Source organism: Panicum virgatum, chromosome 4K (assembly GCF_016808335.1).
Source record: "Panicum virgatum strain AP13 chromosome 4K, P.virgatum_v5, whole genome shotgun sequence".
Lineage (NCBI taxonomy): Eukaryota > Viridiplantae > Streptophyta > Magnoliopsida > Poales > Poaceae > Panicum > Panicum virgatum.
The window spans coordinates 40,575,767-40,584,064 of record NC_053139.1 but is presented as its reverse complement, the minus strand read 5'-3'; positions in this window follow the sequence as shown (position 1 = coordinate 40,584,064).

The following is an 8,298-nucleotide window of genomic DNA, read 5'->3' as shown; positions in this document are numbered from 1 at the left end:
AAGGGAGATTTGGTTTGCCGGATTACACCTCGCGATCGAGTTTTCTTGGTCGACTTCTCTGGAACTCCGTTTGGCCCTTCTCATTGCTTGATGACTGGTCTTTCTTCTGATTTGTGGAAGTGGCATAGGAGACTAGGACATTTGAGCTTCGATTTGTTGTCGAGACTGAGCTCACTTGGCCTGATCCGAGGATTGCCCAAATTGAAGTTTGAAAAGGACCTTGTTTGCCATCTGTGTCGCCACGGTAAGATGATTGCCACTTCACATCCGCCTGTTAATCAGGTGATGACCTTCCACCCTGGAGAGTTGCTACACATGGACACTGTCGGTCCATCTCGGGTGATGTCTGTTGGTGGGAAGTGGTACGTTCTTGTGATTGTGGACGACTTTTCTCGCTATTCTTGGGTCTTTTTCATGAGAACCAAGGATGAGGCTTTCGAGTTTGTTCGAGACTTGATCTTGAGGTTGAAAAACGAACTACCCCAGGCCATGCGAGCGATTCGCAGTGATAATGGCACAGAATTCAAAAACGCTCGTTTTGACGCCTTTTGCAGTGATCAAGGGCTTGAACATCAGTATTCTTCTCCCTACACTCCACAGCAGAATGGAGTTGTAGAGCGGAAGAATCGAACGCTGGTTGAGATGGCGAGGACGATGCTCGATGAGCATAGGACTCCTCGCAGATACTGGGCTGAGGCGGTAAACACCGCTTGTTACGTGTCCAACCGTATTTTCTTGCGTGCTTTCATGCACAGGACTTCTTATGAGTTGCGGTTTGGACGTCAGCCCCGTGTTGACCATCTCAGAGTTTTCGGTTGCTGGTGTTTTGTGCTGAAAGATGAAAATCTTGATAAGTTTGAGTCTCGCTCGTCTGACGGTATTTTCTCGGTTATGCTTCTCACTCTAGAGCGTACCGTGTGCTGATTATTGATACTAACATCGTCAGAGAGACTTGTGAGGTCACTTTCGACAAGACTCAACGTGCAATTCTTCTGTCTTTGAAGTTGCAGGAGATGATGAGCTCGGCACCTCCATCTTTGAAGATGAGGAGGAAGAAGCTGCAGATGGCGATGCTGAGGCTACCACGCGTGCTGTGGACCCAGCTATCTCCGCTACGAGCTCGGACGATGACGACGGCCCCGATCCGACTACGTCTACTTCACGGGGGCTGTTCGAGGTGACTCAGGCTTCACCAGCTGCACCTGAGGAGGCACCAGCTTTGGTTGAGGAGGAGGCGACTTCGACACGGGAAGCACCGCGACACATTCAGCGCCGCCATCCACCTCAACAGATGCTAGGTGATCTCAACGAGCGAGTCACCAGGTCCAAGGGTAACAAGTATCGCTGGCTTTGCTCATTCAGCGTTTGTTGTCTCTTTTGAGCCCAAAGATATTGGACACGCTCTTTCTGATTCTAATTGGGTCAATGCCATGCATGAGGAACTTGAAATTTTTGAAAGAACCAAGTTTGGGTTTTAGTCAAGCCTCTACCTGCTTGTAATCCCATCGGAACGAAGTGGGTTTTCAAAAACAAGCAGGGTGAGGATGATTTGGTGGTTCGAAACAAGGCTCGTCTTGTTGCCCAGGGGTTTTGCCAAAAAGAGGGTATTGATTTTGAGGAAACCTTTGCTCCTGTTGCTCGTTTGGAAGCTATTCGAATCTTTCTTGCATTTGCTGCTTCCAAGGGTTTTAAGGTTTTTCAAATGGATGTTAAATCTGCCTTCTTGAATGGTTTTATCGAAGAAGAGATTTATGTAAAGCAACCCCCTGGTTTCGAAAATCCCAAGTTTCCAACCGTGTTTATAAACTCCAGAAAGCTCTTTACGGTTTGAAAACAGGCACCTAGAGCTTGGTATGATAGATTGAAAACCTTTTTGCTGGCTCAGGGTTTTAAAATGGGATGTGTGGATAAGACTTTGTTCCTCATGCGATCTGTCACTGATTTTCTTTTAGTTCAGATATACGTGGATGATATTATCTTTGGTGGCTCTTCTCACGCTCTTGTCTCCAAGTTTTCTGAGCAGATGTCCAGGGAGTTCGAGATGAGCACGATGGGTGAGTTGCAGTTCTTCCTCGGGCTTGCAGATCAAGCAAACTCCTCAGGGCACTTTTGTCCATCAAGCCCAGTACACTAGAGACTTGCTTCGGAAGTTCGACATGAGTGACTTGTCTCCTCAGCCGACTCCGATCAGCACATCTACGGCGCTTGATGAGGACTTGGACGGCGAGGCGGTGGACCAGAAGGAGTACAGGAGCATGATCGGCTCTCTCCTGTACCTGACGGCGACGCGACCGGACATCCAGTTCGGCGTCTGCCTCTGCGCGCGGTATCAGGCTTCGCCGCGCACCTCCCACAGGCAGGTGGTGAAACGCATCTTCAGGTATTTGAAATTCACCCCTGAATTTGGTCTTTGGTATTCTGCGGATTCTTCTCTGGTTTTGGTGGGCTTTTCTGATGCCGATTTCGGTGGGTGTCGGTTGGATTGCAAGTCGACATCCGGCACTTGTCAATTTCTCGGTACATCTTTGGTGTCTTGGTCCTCTCGCAAGCAGGCTAGCGTAGCGCTTTCTTCCACAGAAGCTGAGTATGTTGCCGCTGCTAGCTGCTGCTCCCAGATACTTTGGATGAAACAAACCTTGCAGGATTATGGCTTGAGTTTTGGTAGGGTTCCCATCTTTGTAGACAACATGTCAGCCATTAGCATTGCAAAGAACCCTGTCCTACACTCCAGAACCAAGCACATAGACATCTGATTCCATTTCCTGCGAGACAACCATGAGAGAGGACACATAGACTTGATCCATGTCCCTTCGGAGAGGCAAACTACAGATATCCTCACCAAACCTCTAGAGCAGGACACCTTTGCTCGCTTGCGAGGGGAGCTTGGGGTTTGTTACCCCTTTTGATCGCTGACTTTTGTTTTGGTTAGCTTGGTAGGTCTTTGTTTTGCTTCTCTTTGTTTTCTAGGTTTGGTAGTTGCATTGTGCATATGCATTGTACATGTTTGCATTTTGCATTGTCTCACTTGCACTAGCATTCTTGTATACATTGCTATGATCTTCTAGTGACTGCTAGTGTGAGTTGATAAACTTGATCATGTATAGCTTGCTCCATTGTGTATATGACATCATCTGAGTTAAGCTATTTTGATTTGAAAATCTGAAAACATGATCACCCTGTCTTGGCTACTAGCATGTTAGGGCGTGTTGATGTGCTTTGCTATCTTATTCATGTTAGTGTGGCTTTTCGTTCAGCAATTCATACTTGAAATGATCTAAATCTGTTAAAATTGCTTGAACTGTTCTTGAATTGGATTGAAAAGATCCAGGTGGGATTGCTTGTCGCACTGATCGAGCTTTCGGGACGGCTCACTTTGCACTTGTGAGAACCCGGGCAAGGCTGTGCATGACTGAAACGAGTTCTTTAAGCTTCTGATTGTCTTTTGGCATAGGCTTAGCCTCGTTGCTAAGTAAAGCATGACAAGCTTTCAACCCCTGGCATTAAGAATTGATTGAGATAAATTTGTTTGAAAAAGGAATGTTGGCAAGTTGTTTTGACTGGTTTGGCTCACCTGTATGAGTTTGAGTAGCACTGCTTTCCATTTCCTACTTGTTAGTGCTAGATCATGGGTGATGCTTTTATTTCTCCTAAACTGAACTTGCCTAACTCTAGACTGATTTGATATACCTTGTTGAGCTAGATGCAGGTCTGGTTTGTGGATGCACACGTGCTTGTGACTAGATGTTGCTCATATCTTTGTATCCCTGAATGCTTTCACTTACACCTCCTGCATTGCATTCATTACATAGCATCTGTTCAGGGGGAGTCTCTGCTTCAGGGGGAGCTTTAGGTCTTTTTAGACTTGATGTGTGCATGTGCCAACAAGGGGGAGAATTTTGAGAGAAGTGATCGAACAAGGGGGAGACTTGTTTGATTTTTGAAAAACTTGTTTTGCACAGGGCTTTGAGAGTGCATCATTTTGGGAGAGTTGCACTTGTGAGAGGGAAAAACTTTGCTTGGGCGTTTCTGCTTTGGTTTTGGCTCCTGGTTTTCCTCGTTTTCCCTCTGCTTCTTGCATGACTGCGTCGAGCGTTACCTCTGTCTTTGAGGAGTCATGTTTTGGCTTTTGATCGATTGCGTCGAGCCATTGCCCTTGTCTTAGGGGATCGATCTGTGCTTGAGTAAGTGACTGTTCTTGCCTTTCAAAGCTTTTTGTCACTTGCTTGAATTCTTCGCTTTCTTGCTTCTCTTTTTATCACTTCTCTGGTTTCAGGTGGTGTGTTGACAATGCACTCATCAATGGGGAGATTGAGGAATGTTGAGTACTCTATCCTACTTGTGATGAGTGAATTGTCAACCGTGCGGTGTGATCGTGTGCTTGGTCTTTGGATTGCAGGTACACGGGCGTCGAGTATCGACGGGGAGCTGCCGTGGAGGTGCTGTGGCCGATGGACCGTGCGGTGGACGGCGGTGAAGGGCAGCCGGGACCGGAGCTCGGACCGGGCAGCAGCTGTGGCATCCACTCCTGGATCGAGGGCGCAAGCGGCGACGGAAGGCGGGTTTCTTGGTTTGCGCCACAAAACCAAGGAGGTGGACGGCGGTTGAAGACGCCGAGTCGTGGAGGCACAGGCGTCGGTCTCGGGACTGACGGAGGCGACGGGCGTCGACGGCGTCTAGGGCCTCGCTGCGGGCGAGGAGGTGACGGGCGTCGGACGGCGTCTAGGGCCGTCAGCAGGCCGAGGCGGGAACGGCGTCTAGGGCCACGGCGTGGAGGCGGGAATCTTCCCGCGCGTGAGGTTTTGGCGGTTTTCTCAAAACCGGCCACCTACCCGGGTTTCGCGGACCCTCCAAAACCGCGGACTGGATCTTCATCAAGACAGCGGCATCGCGGAGAAGACTTCGTTTCGAAGAAAGAACCTCGGCCGTCGGATGAGATCATTGTACAGGGGGTGCTGCAGGCCAACCGGTCTGACCGGTCCCTGGCACCGGTCCAGCGTACCGGTCTGACCGGTCCCGTGGGTATAAATACCCCTTCACTTGTGTTAGGTTAAGAGCGGCTTTTGTAACTCGTCCGTGAATTCTCTGTTTCCCCAGGCCGCCGCCCCTGTGTTCCTCTTCCTCGGTTCATCTCTTTAGGGTAGATTTGAATGTTGTTTGTATGAGAACTCTTGTGGATTTGATTGGGAAAGGAGGCCCTAACCTTCTCGTGCCCTCTGGGCGATTTGAATCAATCCATCTCCTCGTTTTGTGCCTTGTTTGATGAAATTTCGATTTCGTTTTTGGTGCACTTGATTGCGAGGAGTCCATGAGTTCTTTGCTGTGATTCCCGTGCTCCCAACTCTGACCTAAACCCTCTGGAATCACTGGCGTGTTCGAATTCGAGTTCTTGAGTGTTTGAGAAAACCCCAATCTTTTTTGATCTCCCCCATAATTCTCACGATTCGTTGATCTTTGGGATGAGATCTTTTGGGGATATGCTCATGGGGTAGGGGCGAAGCAATCCCCCAAGTTTCTTCGGTTTTCGTGGTCGTTTGCTCGGGATTCACCGTTTGAATCCAATTTCTCGGGGGTTTTCTGGGTGCTACCGGTCAGACCGGTAGGCACGACCGGTCAGACCGGTCCAGCGCACTGGTCAGACCGGTCCAGGCAGATCAGTTCTGCAGTTTTCCCGATTCGCTTCCGATTTGCTTCGTGGTTTCGCTCGCTCGTTCGAGGCCTTTTGTGTTGGTTTAGCTTTTCCATAGCTATTCCAAACTTTGGCCAGAACGCTTGAGGGCTTGGGTGATTTTCGGGATATGGGCCGACGGTTTGAATTTTGGAAGAAATTTTGATCGGCTCCCATTCACCCTCCCCCCTCTGGTCGCCGGCTTCGGTCCCACAATTGGTATCAAAGCTTGGTTGAGGTTTTCAATTCCTTAACCGGTTCGAAAACCACTCGGCGACCATGGCGAGTCTTGGTAAGATCCCGGTGTTTTCCACTGTAGCAGACGAAAATTACTGTAGCAACTGGACAGGTGTGTAACCCCCTAGTGTTACTGAGCGCTAATCATGAGCTTAGATTCGCTAATTAGGAGTTTAATCTTGTCATTAGCGTTAATCTCATTCGCGCGGTAAACATCGATTTAGCCGGGTTCGATCGTGTTTTTGTCTCTAATCCAATCTTCAAATCAACTTGTGCCCAAAAACAAAGTTGTAGATCATCTTGTCCTCTACAACTTCTATTTTGGTCAAATTTCAAGTGCCGATATGAAATTTTGAGTTTCGGACGGTCAAACTCGGGTCAATTCGAGTCAATCTCATTTAAACCTTGTGACTGTGCTCCCCTGTTCGTCGTACGCCGCCCATACCGCAACCGGCGCGACACTGCCGGCGAGCCCTCCACGCGTCGCGCCGATGAACCTCGACGCCGCGTGAGTGCGCCCGTCCTTATCCCCACGGTGTCGTCCCCGTTTTCGCCCCCTCCTTCCCCTGCTAGAGCTCGGGTCGAACCGAGCTGTGCAGCGCTGCCGCCGTCCGCCGCTCCGGCCACATCCCGTCGCCCCGCAGCCATCCTCGCGTCCCGAGCCTCCCCAAACCCCGATCCACCTTACTCTCTATCGCTTCCACCCTACCCCGAGCCCGATTGCGCTGTTCCCCAGCCGAATCGAGCACGCGCCGCTGTGGCCGCCATTGCCCTCTACCGGAGCTCCGCCTTCACCGTTGACGACCCCCTCCAGCCCTTCTCCGGTCGATTCGAGCCCCCGGTGAGCTTCCCCGTGCCGCCCTCGTGCTACCCGACCTCCTTTTCCTGCGCCGGTGCCGCCGGAACGCGGTCATGCCACCGCCGGTCGAACCTACAGTCGCGGGCCGTGCTCACGCGGCCCCGCGCCACGCCACCACGCGCGTCGGGTCCGCCCGCCCACACTGGCCGTCGCGCCGCCCCGCTTCGCTACCACCTCGCCCCGGGGCCGCCTGGCTGCTGCGCCGCCGCCGTGGCCGCCATGGGCGCCACCGCACCCTCCTGAGCCGCCCCGTGTGTCCCTGCGCCGCCCCGCGGGCACCCCGCTCCGCTGGGCTACCTTGGCCGCGGTCCGGCCAGTCCGCGCCGCCGGCGGGAGGGAGCCGCGCCGCCGACGAGCCTGGCCGTGGCCACGGCCTGGCGCACGTGCAGGCCAAATATAGGGGAGGGGGGCGGTCTGGGCTCCCTGACATGTGGGGCCCAGCCGTCAGTTCCCTCTTTTAGTTTTTGTTTTTCAATTTTCAATTGTTTATTTCGGCTGAAAGCTATGAAAATTTGTAGAAAAATATGGAAAAATGCGAAAAATGCAAACTAAATTTTGTTGAGTTGCTTAGATCGAGATCTTCAGAAGAAAAATACTTGTGCATGGGAAAGGTCATTGTTGCCCCTGCTAAAAATTTGGTTTGTGTTTAATCTAGGTTATTTAATACCGTTTGTTCCGTTGCTCTAAAAATAATAAAATTTATTCAGTAGATTACTCTTTATATTTGTAGTCCACTGAAAAATTTCCAGGTGCATGGCCTATGTGCATGTTTGTGGATCTATTGTTGTTTGATTTTCTTCTCTAGGGTTAAAGTAAATACTTTTCTATATCAACAAATGTTGGTAATTTAATTTATGCACTCCGTATCAGTAGCTTTTCATGGTAGAAAAGTTGTGCTACTAGATCCTTGTAGCGTGTTAAGTTTTGATCTTTAATTAGTTCCAAGCTTCGGTTATATTCCCGATTCTTGTTTTTAGTTAATTCTAAGTCAGTAGTTTTATGTTTTTCTTGTACTCTAGATGGGTGATTAGTCGTCCTAAGTAGTTTAGTAGCTGTTGTTTTGAAGGAAACACTTCAAGCGAAAATGAGTTGAGCTTCGGAACTGCACCTAAGCACTCAAATCGTTCTGTTGTTACTTTCGTGTAGCGGTTACTCAGTCGATGCATGTCAGCTTTGTCGGTCCTTTCAATTGCTTTGTATCAAAATGCATCGCATCATGAGCATCCATGCACTGCTTTGGTTCTGACTCTGACATGGCATCTTTTCATACGTGTAGACACCGCGAGCGAAGCCGTCTGCGAGTTTGTCGCTGAACCGATCCAGGAGCCGCAAGCGGGAGAGCAGCAGGAGAACGCCGTCAAACCCATTTCCGAAGAAGTCGCTAACCCCGCTGACGTGCAAGGCAAGCCCCAGAGCATATCCCTTAGTTTAATTACTCCATGTTATATTTAAAGTATTGTGCATTTACGTTCAAGGAATTGATTGGAACCCTAGATGCATAATCTTGAATACCCAGTATCTTTACTAGTGCAATTAT